Source organism: Phyllostomus hastatus, unplaced genomic scaffold (assembly GCF_019186645.2).
Source record: "Phyllostomus hastatus isolate PE091 unplaced genomic scaffold, TTU_PhHast_1.1 phas_scaffold_78, whole genome shotgun sequence".
Lineage (NCBI taxonomy): Eukaryota > Metazoa > Chordata > Mammalia > Chiroptera > Phyllostomidae > Phyllostomus > Phyllostomus hastatus.
In genome coordinates this window covers 51183144-51196914 of record NW_025334041.1, presented here as the reverse complement: position 1 = coordinate 51196914, position 13771 = coordinate 51183144, and the positions used below count along the sequence as shown (strand labels likewise).

The 13771-nt window shown below is 39.9% G+C and overlaps 1 protein-coding gene and 1 pseudogene across 4 annotated transcripts in view; both read right to left on the bottom strand.

The window, feature by feature from the left end:
- The window catches only part of STARD3NL (STARD3 N-terminal like), a 182603-nt gene that overhangs the window by 122835 nt on the left and 45997 nt on the right, over positions 1–13771 (bottom strand). The gene's annotated exons all lie outside the window — the stretch shown is intronic.
- On the bottom strand, positions 4480–7632 carry LOC123812078 (annotated as a pseudogene).

The following is a 13771-nucleotide window of genomic DNA, read 5'->3' as shown; positions in this document are numbered from 1 at the left end:
ACCTCACTTCAGAGCCTGGACATTCAGAGTGCATCCTCCTCAGAGGCTCCAGCTGGGGCTTGAGCCAGCATAGCAACAAAGCTAAGGGGAATGATGAGTGTCAGCCAGTGCCATCCCCAACAGAAGACTTTCTTGATTTGTTTTCCTAAGTCCCAGTGGCCCTATGCAGCTTGCTCCGGCAATGTGCACAGCTGGCTGCACACAACCTGAGCCTGTGGTACACTCCTCCTGGGGGAGTTAGAGTTGAAGACTCCAGCAGAGACTGAGTAGTTTGGCTCTGGAGTAGGGGCCATATTCTCTTGATTGAGTACCTGATCACAATTCCCCCAAGTTGGAGGCCCACTAGCCCTGTCCTTCCAACCTAGTCACCATACTCTACTCTAGCTTAAGTCCTGTAGAAGGGTAAGTGGGGCATGGCTGACTTGGGCCACTCCATAGCCTTTGCTCATAGGATTTTGGAGGAAGTCCAGGCAATCTCAGAGGGAGGAGAGGGTGGAGTAGCCAACAGGTGGATGCCAAACTCTGGGAGCCTTGGATGTTTACTGATCTGTCCATGGCAGAGAGAGAGCTTCTGGAAGCCAATCCTGGTACATAGCCTGGTCCCTCTCACAGACACCCAGGCCCAGCAGATGCAGCCACAAACAGTAAATAGCATGGTACCTCCAGATGGCTGGCTAAAGCCCAGTTACACACAACATCTGACATTGAACTTCACTGGAGCCCTGGCCCAAGGAGGAGCCAAAACCAACACAACCAGTTGTGGGCTTCAACAACACCAGCACTCAATCTAACTAGCCACACTAATGGCACAGCCAAAGAGATTTCTGGCAGATACTAGGCACTGCCGAGAACTACTATGGCTCAGGGACAACCCCTGAAGAGTGACTCCTACATAGTGAATAAGGTATATCCTTACAGAAAGCCATCCTCAGGGTTAAATCTCTCCATGAATAGGCCAACAGCATTCAAGACTCAACTACTACAGGAGAGAGCACATAACCCACAAAAAAATCATTCTTAGAACACCTAGCCCAGGTGATCTGGAAGACTGCTCCACTGAAATCCATAAAGCACCTACATGAGAAGACCCTCATAACAAGCTTGAAGTCACAGAAGATCTACCTGATATAAAGAGACAAACACAAAAAGCAAAAAAAAAACAAAAACAAAAACAGGGACACAAAGAAATATACTCCATATAAAAGAACAAGAGAAAAGACCCAGAAAAATAGTTAAATGAAATGGAAGCAATCCAAATACCAGATGCAAAGTTTTTTTTAAATATTTTATTTATTTATTTTTAGAGAGAGGGGAAGGGAAGCAGAAAGAGAGGGAGAGAAACATCAATGTGTGGTTGCCTCTTGCACGGCCCCTACTGGGAACCTGGCCCATAACCAGGCATGTGCCCTCCCTGGGAATCAAACCAGAGACCCTTTGGTTCACAGGCTAGCACTCAATCCACTCAGACACACCAGCTAGGGCAAGGTTTGTGTTTTTTTTTAAAACAATGGTTATAAAGATGTTTAAGAATCACAGGGGAAGAACAGATGATCTCAGTGAGAACTAAACAAAGAACCAAACAGAAAGAAGAATACAGTAGAAGGAATCAACAACAGGTTGGATGAAGCAGAGGATCAAATCAGCAACTTAGAGAACAAAGTAACAGTAAGCACCCCAAGTATAAAAAAGAAAGGATTCAAAAAATCGAGGAAAGATTAAGGGGCCTCTGGGACAACATCATGCATAACAACTTCCACATCATAGATATACCAGAAGAAAAGAGTGAGTATAGGACAGAGAACCTATCTGAAGAAATAATGGCTGAAAACTTCCCTAACCTAGTGAAGAAAAAAGTCAAAGAAGTTCAGAAAGCACAGTGAGTTAGTCCCAAGCAAGATGAACCCCAAAAGGCCCACACCAAGATGCATCATAATTAAAAGAGCAAAGGTTAAAGACAAAGAGAGAGCCCTAAAAGCAGCAAAAGAAAGATGGTCAATTACTGACGAGAGTTCCCATAAGGCTGTCAGCTGATATCTTAACAGAAACACTTCAAGCCAGAGAAGATTGGCATGAAATTCTAAAAGTCATGAAATGCAAGAACTTACAACCATGACTACTGTATCCAGAAAGGCTATCATTAAAAAATTGAAGTTGAGATAAAGATGGTCCCAGACCAAAAATAAACTTGAAGAAATTCATGATCACTAAACCAGTATTGCAAGAAATATTTAAAGGGTCTGCTGTAAGAAGAATTAGAGATAGAGGAACAGAGGTATAAAGAATAAGATGGCAATAAGTAATTATCTATCAATAATAACTTTAAATGTAAATGGATTAAATGCTCCAATCAAAAGATATAGCATAGCTGAATGGGAAACAAAATGATATATGTGTATATATGTAAAATATATACATACATACATATATAATACGTGTGTGTGTGTGTGCTATCTACAAGAGAACCACCTCAGAACAAAAGATACAAACAGACTGAAACTGAAGGGATAAAACAAACAAACAAACAAATAGCTGGGTCAAAATACTAATATCAGACAAAACATACTTAAAACAAAGGCCAAAGAAGGTCACTACGTAATACTAAAGAAATCAATCCACCAAGATAGTATTATATTATTATATAATCTTTGTAAACATATTATAAGTATGCACCCAACATAGTAGCACTTAAATATGTAAAGGAAATCTTGGTGGACATAAGAGAGACATCGACAGCAATATAGTCATAGCAGGGGATTTTATACCCCACTGTCACCAATGAATAGATCTTTCAGAACAAAAAAGAGAGGGAAAATCAACAATGCAACAGTGACCTTAAATGGCACACCAGATCAGATGGATCTAATTAATATTTACAGAACATTTCATCCCAAAGAAGCAGAATACACATTCTTCTCAAGTGTACATGGAATATTCTCAAAGATAGACCACATGTTACAACACAAAATAAGCCTTAATAAATTTAAAAAGACTGAAATCATATCAAGCAAGTTATCTGACCACAATGATATAAAACTAGAAATCAAATACAAGATAAAAAATATTGAAACACAGGGAGAATAAATAACATGTTATTAAATAATGAATGGGTTAACCATGAGATTAAGGAAGAAATCAAAAGTTACAAGGAAACAAATGAAAGTGAACATAAAACAACAAAATATATGGGACACAAAGAAAGCACTCTTGAGAGGAAAGTTCATAGCAGTACAGGCCTACTTCAAGAAGCAAGAAAAATATCAAATAAACAATCTAATTCTTCAGCTAAAAGAACTAAAAAAGAACAAGCAAGCAAAGCCCGGAGTAAGTAGAAGGAAGGAAATCATAAATATCAGAAAAGAAATAAAAAACATAAAGACAAAAAAAAAAAAAAACCAGAAAAGATCAATGAAACCAAGAGCTGGTTCTTTGAAAAGATAAATAAGATTAACAAAACTTTATCCAGACTGATCAAGAAAAAAAAGAGAAAGGACCAATAAATAAAAACAAAAAGAAAAAGGAGAAGTAACAACTGATAGCACTGAAATACAAAGGATTGTAAGAAAATACTATGAACAACTATATGCCAACAAACTGGACAACCTGGGAGAAATGGATAAATTTCTGGAAACACACAATCAATCATCCAGAACTCAGTCAGGCAGAAGCAGAAGACCTGAAGAGACCAAATACAACTAAAGAAATTGAAGCAGTAATCAAAAAGCTTGCAGCAAACAAAGTCCTGAACCAGATAGCTGCATGGGAATTTGCACCCCAGTCACTACTCAACTCCTGTTTGTGCCATATTCATGCAAGCAAAGACTCTGGACCTTGTCCAGAGCGTACCTTTAGACACAATTATTTATTTCCTTTTCCTTTTTAATTCATGTGTATTTGTCACAACCTTTTAAAGCAGAATGTGAGTTGAGCTACTCACACTTCCATTCACAAAATTTTGAGCTACTTCCAGATGGTTGTATAACATGCCCGGTCACCTTACAGATCTGCTAAACAGTACTTGTCTTTGGGAACAAGCCCTGTGGAGAGTCACTCCCACCAAGCAGGTGCAGCTGACGAGGCACACTAACGTCTAGATGCTGTACATGCAGTTGGCAACTACAGGTGATGGACACTTTGCAAAGTCGGTCCTAGGGGATAGAAGCTATTTACTTCAACACATCAATAGCCAAAACTAGACTGACAAATGTCAGACCACACACGCCGTATAGAGAACAGAATCTCATCCTGTTAAAATAAGCACAATGTGGAACTGAAAGTCATACACTTTTTTCTGAAGTGTAGCAGCATCAAACACTCGGAAGTGGAAAGAAACCTTATCTTTCTTTAATTAGTTACTGTCATGCCATACGGATTTTTTTTAAATGTTAACAAAAATAAAACAGTCCTTGAAAGTATATCATCCAAGTGAATGAAGGTAAAGAACAGAATATATGGACAGGGTAGGCCCTCCTCCTGATGGGCCTAGTCCACTTCCTCCATGTGCAACATGTCATCGTCTCCTTCCAGGGGTGGCATCTACTCCATCACAGCTGTGCTGCTCTTGTCCACCATAGAGTTGTCCTTGTCAATGCCAAGGCTAAGCTTGATCATCCTGTAGATCCTGTTGGTGTGCACTGGGGGTCCTCCAGGCTGAAGCCAAAGGACAGCAGCATGGTCTTATACAGCAGGATGACCAGACTTGTTCTTGTCAGCCTCTGCCTTTTGCCTCAAGGTTACAATGATGGAATGGTCCAGGTTTAACTCCAGGTGCTTCTCTGCCACCATGCAGCCCATCATCGAGTTGTCTCTCAGGACCTGAGCCTTCATGATCCTTTCCATGTTTGCCATCCAGCCATATGTGCTTGTGACGATGCAGCACAGGGATGTCACCAGTCTGACACCACCACCTTTTCTACTTTTTTCTCCAAGATGTCCTTCCTGATTTTGCAGAGGTTTTCAAACTTAGTTTTCTATTCTTCCTGTTTCTTTTTCTCCTCCTCATCCTCTGGTAACTCCAAGCCCTCTTTGGTGATGGACACCAGAGTCTTTCCCTGGAACTCCTTCAGCTGCTGCATTGATGGGCTCCTCATTGATGGGCTCGATCATGTAGCTCACCTCCAGGCCATACTTCCACAGATGGTCCACGAAGGCCGAGTTGGCCACCTGGTCCTTGGTTTCACCTATGATATAGTAGATGTGTTTCTGGTTCTCCTTCATTCTTGTGTAGTAGTCCTTAAGGGAGACCATCTCATTGCCAGAAGCAGATGTGTAGTATCTTAACAGTTCTGAGAGCTTCTTCCAAGTTTTGAGAGTCTTCATGTATTCCAAGCTTGATGTTCTTGGAGAAATGCTTGTAGAACTTCTTGTAGTTCCCCTTGTCTTCTGCCAGTTTGGTAAAGACTTCTAGGTATTTTTTGACCAAATTCTTTCTGGTAACTTTCAAAATTTTGCTTTGTTGCAACATCTCCCAGGAAATATTTAAAGGGAGATCCTCAGAGTCCACCACACCTCTAATGAAGTTCAAGTATTCAAGGAACAGCTCCTCACAGTTATCCATGATGAAAACTCTGCAGACATACATGATGTTGTTCTTTTTCTTTCTGTTTTCAAACAGGTCAAAGGGAGCACATCTTGGCACAAAGAGAAGGGCTCTGAATTCTAACTGCCCCTCAACTGAAAAAAGCTTCACAGCCAAGTGCCCCCCCACCAAGTCATTAGTCAGGCTCTTATAGAATTCCCTGTATTCTTCATTAGTGATGTTGTCAGGGTTTCTGGTCCAAACTGGCTAGTTTTGTTCAGCTCTTCTCAATCGATGTACTTCTCCTTGATCTTCATCTTCTTCTCCTTCTTCTTCTTCTTGCCATCCTTCTTCTCTTCCTCTTCCCCATTGGAGCTGACGTCTTTGATTTCAGACTTGTTGTCAGACTCCTCCTCTACTTTTTCTTTCTCCTCCTCCTTCTCTTCCTTTTCTTCATTCTGCTTCATCATCACTGACTTCTTTATTACGTTCTTTCTCCACAAAAAGAGTAATGGGGTAGCCAATAAATCGAGAGTATTTCTTCACGATCTCCTTTATCCTTTGCTCCTCCAAGTACTCGTTCTGGTCCTCTTTCAGGTGCAGGATGACCTTTGTTCTACATCCCATGGGCTCCACTGCATTGGTCCAAACTGTGAATGAGCCTCCTGCAGAGGACTCCCATGCATACTGTTCGTCATCGTTATGCTTGGTGATCATGGTCACCTTCTCAGCAACCAGATAGGCTGAGTAAAACCTGACACCAACATTCAAAGAAGAACCAATACTTATCCTCCCCAAACTATTCCAGAAAATTCAAGAGGAAGGACAACTTTCAAGTTCTTTTTTTATAAGACCAGCATTATCCTAATTCTAAAACAGATAAAGACACACAAAGAAGAGAAAATTATATGCCAATATCCCTGATAAGAAGAGATGCTAAAATCTTCATCAAAATATTAGCAAACTGAATCCAGCAATACATTTAAAAAATCAGGGGGTGTCCAAAATGGCTGTAGGGTAGCTGGAAGCTCTGTCTACTTGCTTCCAGCCCCACACTAAACCAAAGAGCAATCAACTCAAATATCCACCTGAGTCACAGCATGTATAAGTGAGCATGTACATGGGTGAGCGTGTGAGCACATGTGAAAGTGGCCCAGGCTCTCCTGTTGGATCAGCTGCCACTGCCATTGCCCAGCCCAGTGCCTCTGGAGGTGTAGATTTGGGGTAGAAGACATCATGAGGAATTTAAAATATCCTACCCAGGAAGTAGCCTCCGGAGACCCTGCACCTAGCCACTCAGTACCCTCAGTACTGACTTGTCTCAGCACCCTCCGCCCCAAGCATATCCCAATGTAGCCAGAAGCGAGGGTCCGGAGATTGTGGAACTTACTGGGGAGGATCACCTCCCCTATCCAGGGCACCATGGAAACCGTGAATGGGGCAAAGTATGACTGAGGAAGCTGGCAGCAGAGACCACCAGGGAGTACAGTGGTGCAGCTGTGATAGCTCAGTGGTGGGAGCCCAGTTCAGCAGTGGGAGCCTGAAGGTGACTCACTGGAGGCAAGTGGTACGAGCACCGCCAGCCACAGAGTCATGTTACAATACAGCTGCTGGACTTTGCCCTTCCTTCCTGCCCCCATCAGGATAATATGAGACCTGAAAGAAGATGATGCATACAGAATATAATCTATTAATTTGGGAGAGAGGGGAAGAGGCATGGGTATGCGAGAAAAACCTGGATAGGTAACCTCCTGTATGTGTCCCATCTAGGGATTTAATCCATACCTAGAAGCCCTCCCAAAGCAGAGGAGCTTATGGTAGGGGCTGAGCACCCTGGCCAGATGGGGGAAGCTCCCACCAATAAACAGGTTCTCTACCTTGGAGAGAGACAAAATCTGCCGAGACAAACCCACCTTTTTTTCTCTCCCTTAAAGGGTCAAAGCACAGATTTTTATGTGGTTACCCACCTTGGACCCCAGTGATGGGAGAGTGGTGCAGTCTGGAGTCACATAAGGAAAGTCTGGAGTAGGAGGCACTGGGGAGAGTCTTGGGAGAGCCACTGTGGGATTTTTGGTATACCTGGTATACTTGATATACCTGGGCTCCACAATAATCATCTTCCTTGAGAAGAACTAGACCCTCCCACGAGAATATCAATCACCTTAACCTGTGAAATACTGCTCCCCTCACCCTCTGGAAATCCCCTTGCCACAACCTCTATAAACCTGTTCACTCCACTCAGCACATCTTTTTCTTTCTTTCTTTCCTTTTTTTTTGCTCTGATGTCAGTTTTGCTTAGTGTTCTTTTCTTTTTCCTGTTTCCACCTGCCTTCTCTCCCATCCTGAATCTTAACCCTTACTGAGGAGATAGCAACATAAACAGACTTAGCGATCATCAGAAACTAGTGGTAGGGCAAAGCCATACATATATACTATCCTGGGAAACAGACTGGTGGTCCCCACTCATGGGAGACCCACAGAAACACCCTTCTGGCATCTGGCAGATCTAAAATCTGAACATAGTAATCCTAAAAGGGGCCCCGCCCTGCCAAGTTCAGGTAAATAATCGTGGACAGACTTAGACTAGTGGCTCGGGGAGGGGGAACAAACCCTCTATCTTCCCTGAAGTCTGAAAGGCACCTGCCATGGGAGATCCAGGAATCACAGTCCCTTGTTTCCATCAGAAGCCCTCCCAGAAATAGTCCGGTCTGCAATTAGGCTACAATTGACAACAGGCCAGCAGACAACGGCAGAGGCTGACTCAGTGGAGACTTGGGACAATTTCCGACATACTCCTGGACCCAGTGCTGATAAATGCCAGCTTTGCAGAGCAGCTTGGCCCAACCTGGGAGCAGTCAAGCCCAGAAGCATCAGCCATAAACCGTGGATCACCTGTCATTTCAAAAAGGTGGCTGAGGGCCAGAAGTGGAAAGCCCAGCCACTGGCTTATACCAGACTCAGAGATCAGAGCTGTGTCCAAAGGGAGAAACCAGAAGAGAAGATCTAATCTGTGCTGAGACAAATCTACTTGGTTCTTTTTTCATTATCTTAACTATCTTTTTCTTTTTCATAGCCATTTTACTTATACTTTTTATCTATTTTCTTCTTTTATTTTTGGTGCTCTAATTTTTCTTTCATATCTCCTATTCTACTCTTCTCTTAGAGTACTCCACTGTTCCCTTCTTTTGTTACCTTTACTGTGATCCTTTTCCCCATTTTTCTCTTTCATTATGAGTAATAGCTCTCTTCTCCTTTCTCCTCTCATAATCACTTTTTTTCCTTTGGTCTTCTCAAATTCTTTTTCATTTTCTCCTTTCCCTACTATTCCATTTCTCTCTTTGCTTTCATTATTCTTTGCTCTCTTGTTTATATTGCTGTGGTAGGTAGGAGGGTTTGCTTGTTTTGTGTTGTTTTGCTTTGTTCTGTTAGCACCTACACAACAGCATAAAACACACAGCCAGCCAGATGGAGAGGAGCTCCTAACAATGAAGGGGCCAGTAACAATCAGGACCCAAATACAACAGGAGAGTCTACATAACCCATTCCTAGAGCATCCAAATCAGGAGATCAAGCAGTCTGCAGCATTAGGTCCCGCAGGACTCCTAACATACAAGGCCATTCCACAAGACACAGAGTCAAAGCAAATCAATCTAATACATAGAAACAAACACAAAGAGACAACAAAAATGGGGAGACATAGAAACAACCCCAAAATGAAAGAAAAGCTGTAATATCCAGAAAAAAAGCTAAGTGAAATTGAGGTAAGCAACTTATCAGATATAGAGTTCAAAGTAATGGTTATAAAGATACTCAAGGAACTTAGTGAGAACCACGAGGAACTTAGTGGGACCTACATCAGCATGAAAAAGAACATAGAAACCTTGAACAAGAGCCAGATGAAAATGAAAAATTCAATATCTGAAATAAAGAACACACTAGAAAGAATTAAGAGCAAACTACATGAAGCAGAGGATCGAATCAGCTAGTTGGATGACAAGGTGATAAAAAATATATATTCAGAGCAACAAAATGAAAAAAGACTAAAAAAATGAGGATAGTCTAAGGGAGCTTTGAGACAACATGAAACATAATAATATCCGTGTCATGGGCACACCAAAAGGAGAAGAAAAGGACCAACGAATGGAAAATCTGTCTGGAAAAAAAAATGACAGGAAACTTCCCTTACTTAGTGAGAGAAAAACATATACAAGTCCAAGAAGCACAGAGGTCCCCAATTGAGATTAACCCAAAGAGGCCCAACCCAGACACATTACAATCAAAATGGAAAAATTTAAGGACAAACAGAATTTTAAAGGCAGCAAGGGAAAAACACCTAGTAACACACTAGGAAGCTCTGATAAGGCTAGCAGCTGATATCTCAATAGAAACAACACAAGCCAGAAGGCAATGGCAAGAAATATTCCAAGTAATGAAAAGCAAGGACCTACATCCAACACTACTCTAACCAGTAAGGCTCTCATTTAAAATGGAAGGTGAAATAAAGAGCCTCCCAGACAAAAAGAAGTCTAAAAGAATACACCTTCACCAAGCCAGCACTGCAAGAGATGCTAAAGGGACTGCATGAAGAAAAAGAAGAAATAGAGAGGAGAGGAACACAGGTACAAAGGGAAAAATGGCAATGAATGAGTATGTATTAATAATAACAACCTTAAATATAACTGAAGTAAATGATCTCATCAAAAGACACTGGGTAGCTGAATGGATACGAAAACAGGACATAAATATATGCTGTCTGCAAGAGACCCACTACAGAACAAAAGATATACACAGGCTGAAAGTGAAGGAATGGAAAAAAATATTCCATGCAAATGGACATGAAAAAAAGCTGGGGAGCAATACTTACATCAGACAAAACAGACTTCATAACAGAAGCAATGAGAGACACAGAAAGTCACTTCACAATGCTTAAAGGAGTAGTACAACAAGAATATATAATTTTGTAAACACATATGTAACCATTGTAGGTGCACCTAAATATATATAGAAAATATTGGAGGACTGTAAGAAAGAGATAAACAGCAATACAGTCATTATAGGGGATTTTAACAATCCAATGTCAACAATGGATAGATCTTTCAAACAAAAGAGTCAACAAAAGTATTGCAGAATTGAACAACACTCTAGATCAAATGGACTTAATTGATATTTATAGAACATTTCACCCTAAAGAAGCAAAATACACATTCTTCCCATATGCACATGGATCATTCTCAAAGACAGATCACATGGTAGAACACAAAACAAGCCTTAACAAATTCAAGAAAACTGAAACCATATTAGGCACCTTCTTGGATCACAATAGCTTGAAACTAGAGAACAACCTCAAGAAACTCAAATTCATGGAGACTAAAAAACATGCTATGAAATATTAAATAGGTTAACAATGAAATCAAGGAAGAATTAAAAAAGTTTCTGGAAACAAATGAAAATGAACACACAACAGCCCAAAACCTATGGGACACAGTGTGAAGGCAGTCCTGAGAGGGAAGTTCATAGCAATACAAGTCTACCTAAAAAAGATAGAAAACATTTTAAATAAACAACCTCATCCTAAATCTACAAGAACTAGAGGAGCAACCACAAACAAGGTGCAGAGCAAGTAGAAAGAAGGAAATAATCAAGATGAGAGCAGAATTAAATGACATACAGACTAACAGTACCATTCAAAGGATCAATAAATCCAGAACTGGTTCTTTGAAAAGACAAACAAAATTGATAAACTATTAACCAGACTCATCAGGAAAAAAGAGAGAGGACCAAATTAAATAAAATCAGAAATGAAAGAAGAGAGATAACAACTGATACCATAGACATACAAAGGAGTGTAAGAAATTACTAGAACAACTATATGCCAAGAAATTGGAGAACCTGAGTGAAACAGATGAATTTCTAGAAACAGACATTTTTCCACAACTGAATCAGAAAGAAGCAGAAAACCTGAATAGACTGATAACAACTAGCAAAACTGAAGCAGTGATAAAAAAAAATCCTGGCACACAAAAGCCCTGGACCAGATGGCTTCAGAGGCTAATTTTACCACATATTCAAAGACCTAACACAGATCCTTCACAAACTATTCTAAAAAATTCAAGAGGGAAGACTCCCCAATTTTTTTTATGAGGCCAGTATTATCCTACTCTTAAAACCAGTAAAGACATAAGAAAGAAAGATTACAGGCCAATATCTCTGATGAACATAAATGTGAAAATCCTCAACAAAATACTAGCAAACCAGATCCAACAATACGTTAAAAAGATCATACACCATGTTCAAGTGGGATTTATTCCAGGGATACAAGGATGGTACAATATCTGGAAATTAATAAATGTGATACATCACATTAAAAAATCAAGTATAAAAATTAAACGATTGTATCAATAGATGCAAAAAAGTATTTGATAACATAAAGCACCCATTTATGATAAAAGAAAAAACCCTCAGCAAAGTGAGAATTGAAAAATCATACCTCAACACAATAAAGACCATATATGGCAAGCCAACCACCAAAGTTATACTAATGGGCAAAAATTGTTTTCCCTAAGATCAGGAACAAGACAGAGATGTCCACTTTTACCACTCTTATTTGATACAGTACTGGAAGTTCTAGTACTAGCCACAGCAATCAGACAAGAAGAAGAAATAGATAGCATTCAAATTGAAAGGGAGAAAGTGTAACTGTCATTATTTGCAGACCGCATGATATTGTAAATAGAAAACCCTAAAGACTCCACCAAAAAGCTGCTAGTTCTAATAAGTAAATTCAGCAAAGTAGCAGGATACAAAATTAATATTCAGAAATTAGTGGTATTCCTATACACCAGTAATGAACTATCAGAAAAATAAACTAAGAAAACAATCCCATTTACTATTGCAACAATAAAAAAGTGGTATCCAGGAATAAATTTAACCAAATTGGTAAATTTTCCAAAGTGGTACTTGGAAAACTATAGGAAAATGAAGAAAGAAATTGAGAGCAAATATTCCAAAAATTTATATGGCACTGCAAAAGACGCCCCATAACTCTAGCAATCTGAGAAAGAAGAACAAAGTTAGAGGTATCACAATGCCTGAAATCAACCTATACTCCAAGTTTGTAATTAAATATTGTAATCAAAACAGTCCACTAGTGACATAAGAGGTGCGCGCGCGCGCGCACACACACACACACACACACATACACACACACACACACAAACAGAACGGAACCCAGAAATCAGCCCATGTCTATATGGTCAATTACTGAGAAGGAGGCAAGAACAGACAACGGAGTAAAGACAGTCTCTGCAATAAACGCTACTGGGAAAACTGGGCAGGCACATAAAAAATAATGGAACTAGACCACCAACTTAAACTATATACAAAAATAAACTCAAAGTGGGTAAAAGACTTAAATGTAATTTGTGAAACCATAAAAATCCTAGAAAAAAACATAGGCAGTGAAATCTCAGACATCTGTCAGAGCTGTATCTTTTGCTGATGTACCTCCTAGGGCAAGGGAAACAAAGGAAAAACTAAATAAATAGGACTACATGAAACTAAAAAGCTTTTGTACAGCAAAGGAAACCAAAAAAATGAAAAGGGAACCAGTGAATGGGAGAACATATTTTCTAATGATAAATCTGGTAAGGGGTCAATTTCCATAATATATAAAGAACTTGTACAACTCAACACCAGGAAGACAACTCAATTAAAAATTAGGCAAAGGACCTGAATAAACACTTATCCAAAGAGGACATACAGATAGACAACAGACATATGAAAAAGTGCTCAATGTCACTAATCATCAGAGAGATGCAATTAAAAAAAATGAGATATCACCCTTAGGCCTGTCAGAATGTCTATTACAATCAATCAAGAAACAACAAGTGTTGGTAAGGATGTGGAGAAAGGGGAACGCTTTCACATTGTTGGTGCGAAAGTAGACTGGTACAGCCATTGTGGAAAGCAGTATGGAGATGCCTCAAAAAATTAAAAATAGATCTGTCTTTCGACCCAGAGATCTTCCATAGAAACCTGAAATACTAATTCAAAAGAATATTTGCACCCCTGTGTTCATTTCAGCATAATTTACAATACACAAGTTCTGAAAATAGTTCAAGTCCCCATCAACAGATGAGTGGACAAAAAAGCTGTGGTACATTTACCCAATGAACTACTACTCTGCCATCAAAAAAAAAATCTTACCTTTTGCAACAGCATAGATGGACCTGGAGATCACTTTGCTAAGTAAAATAA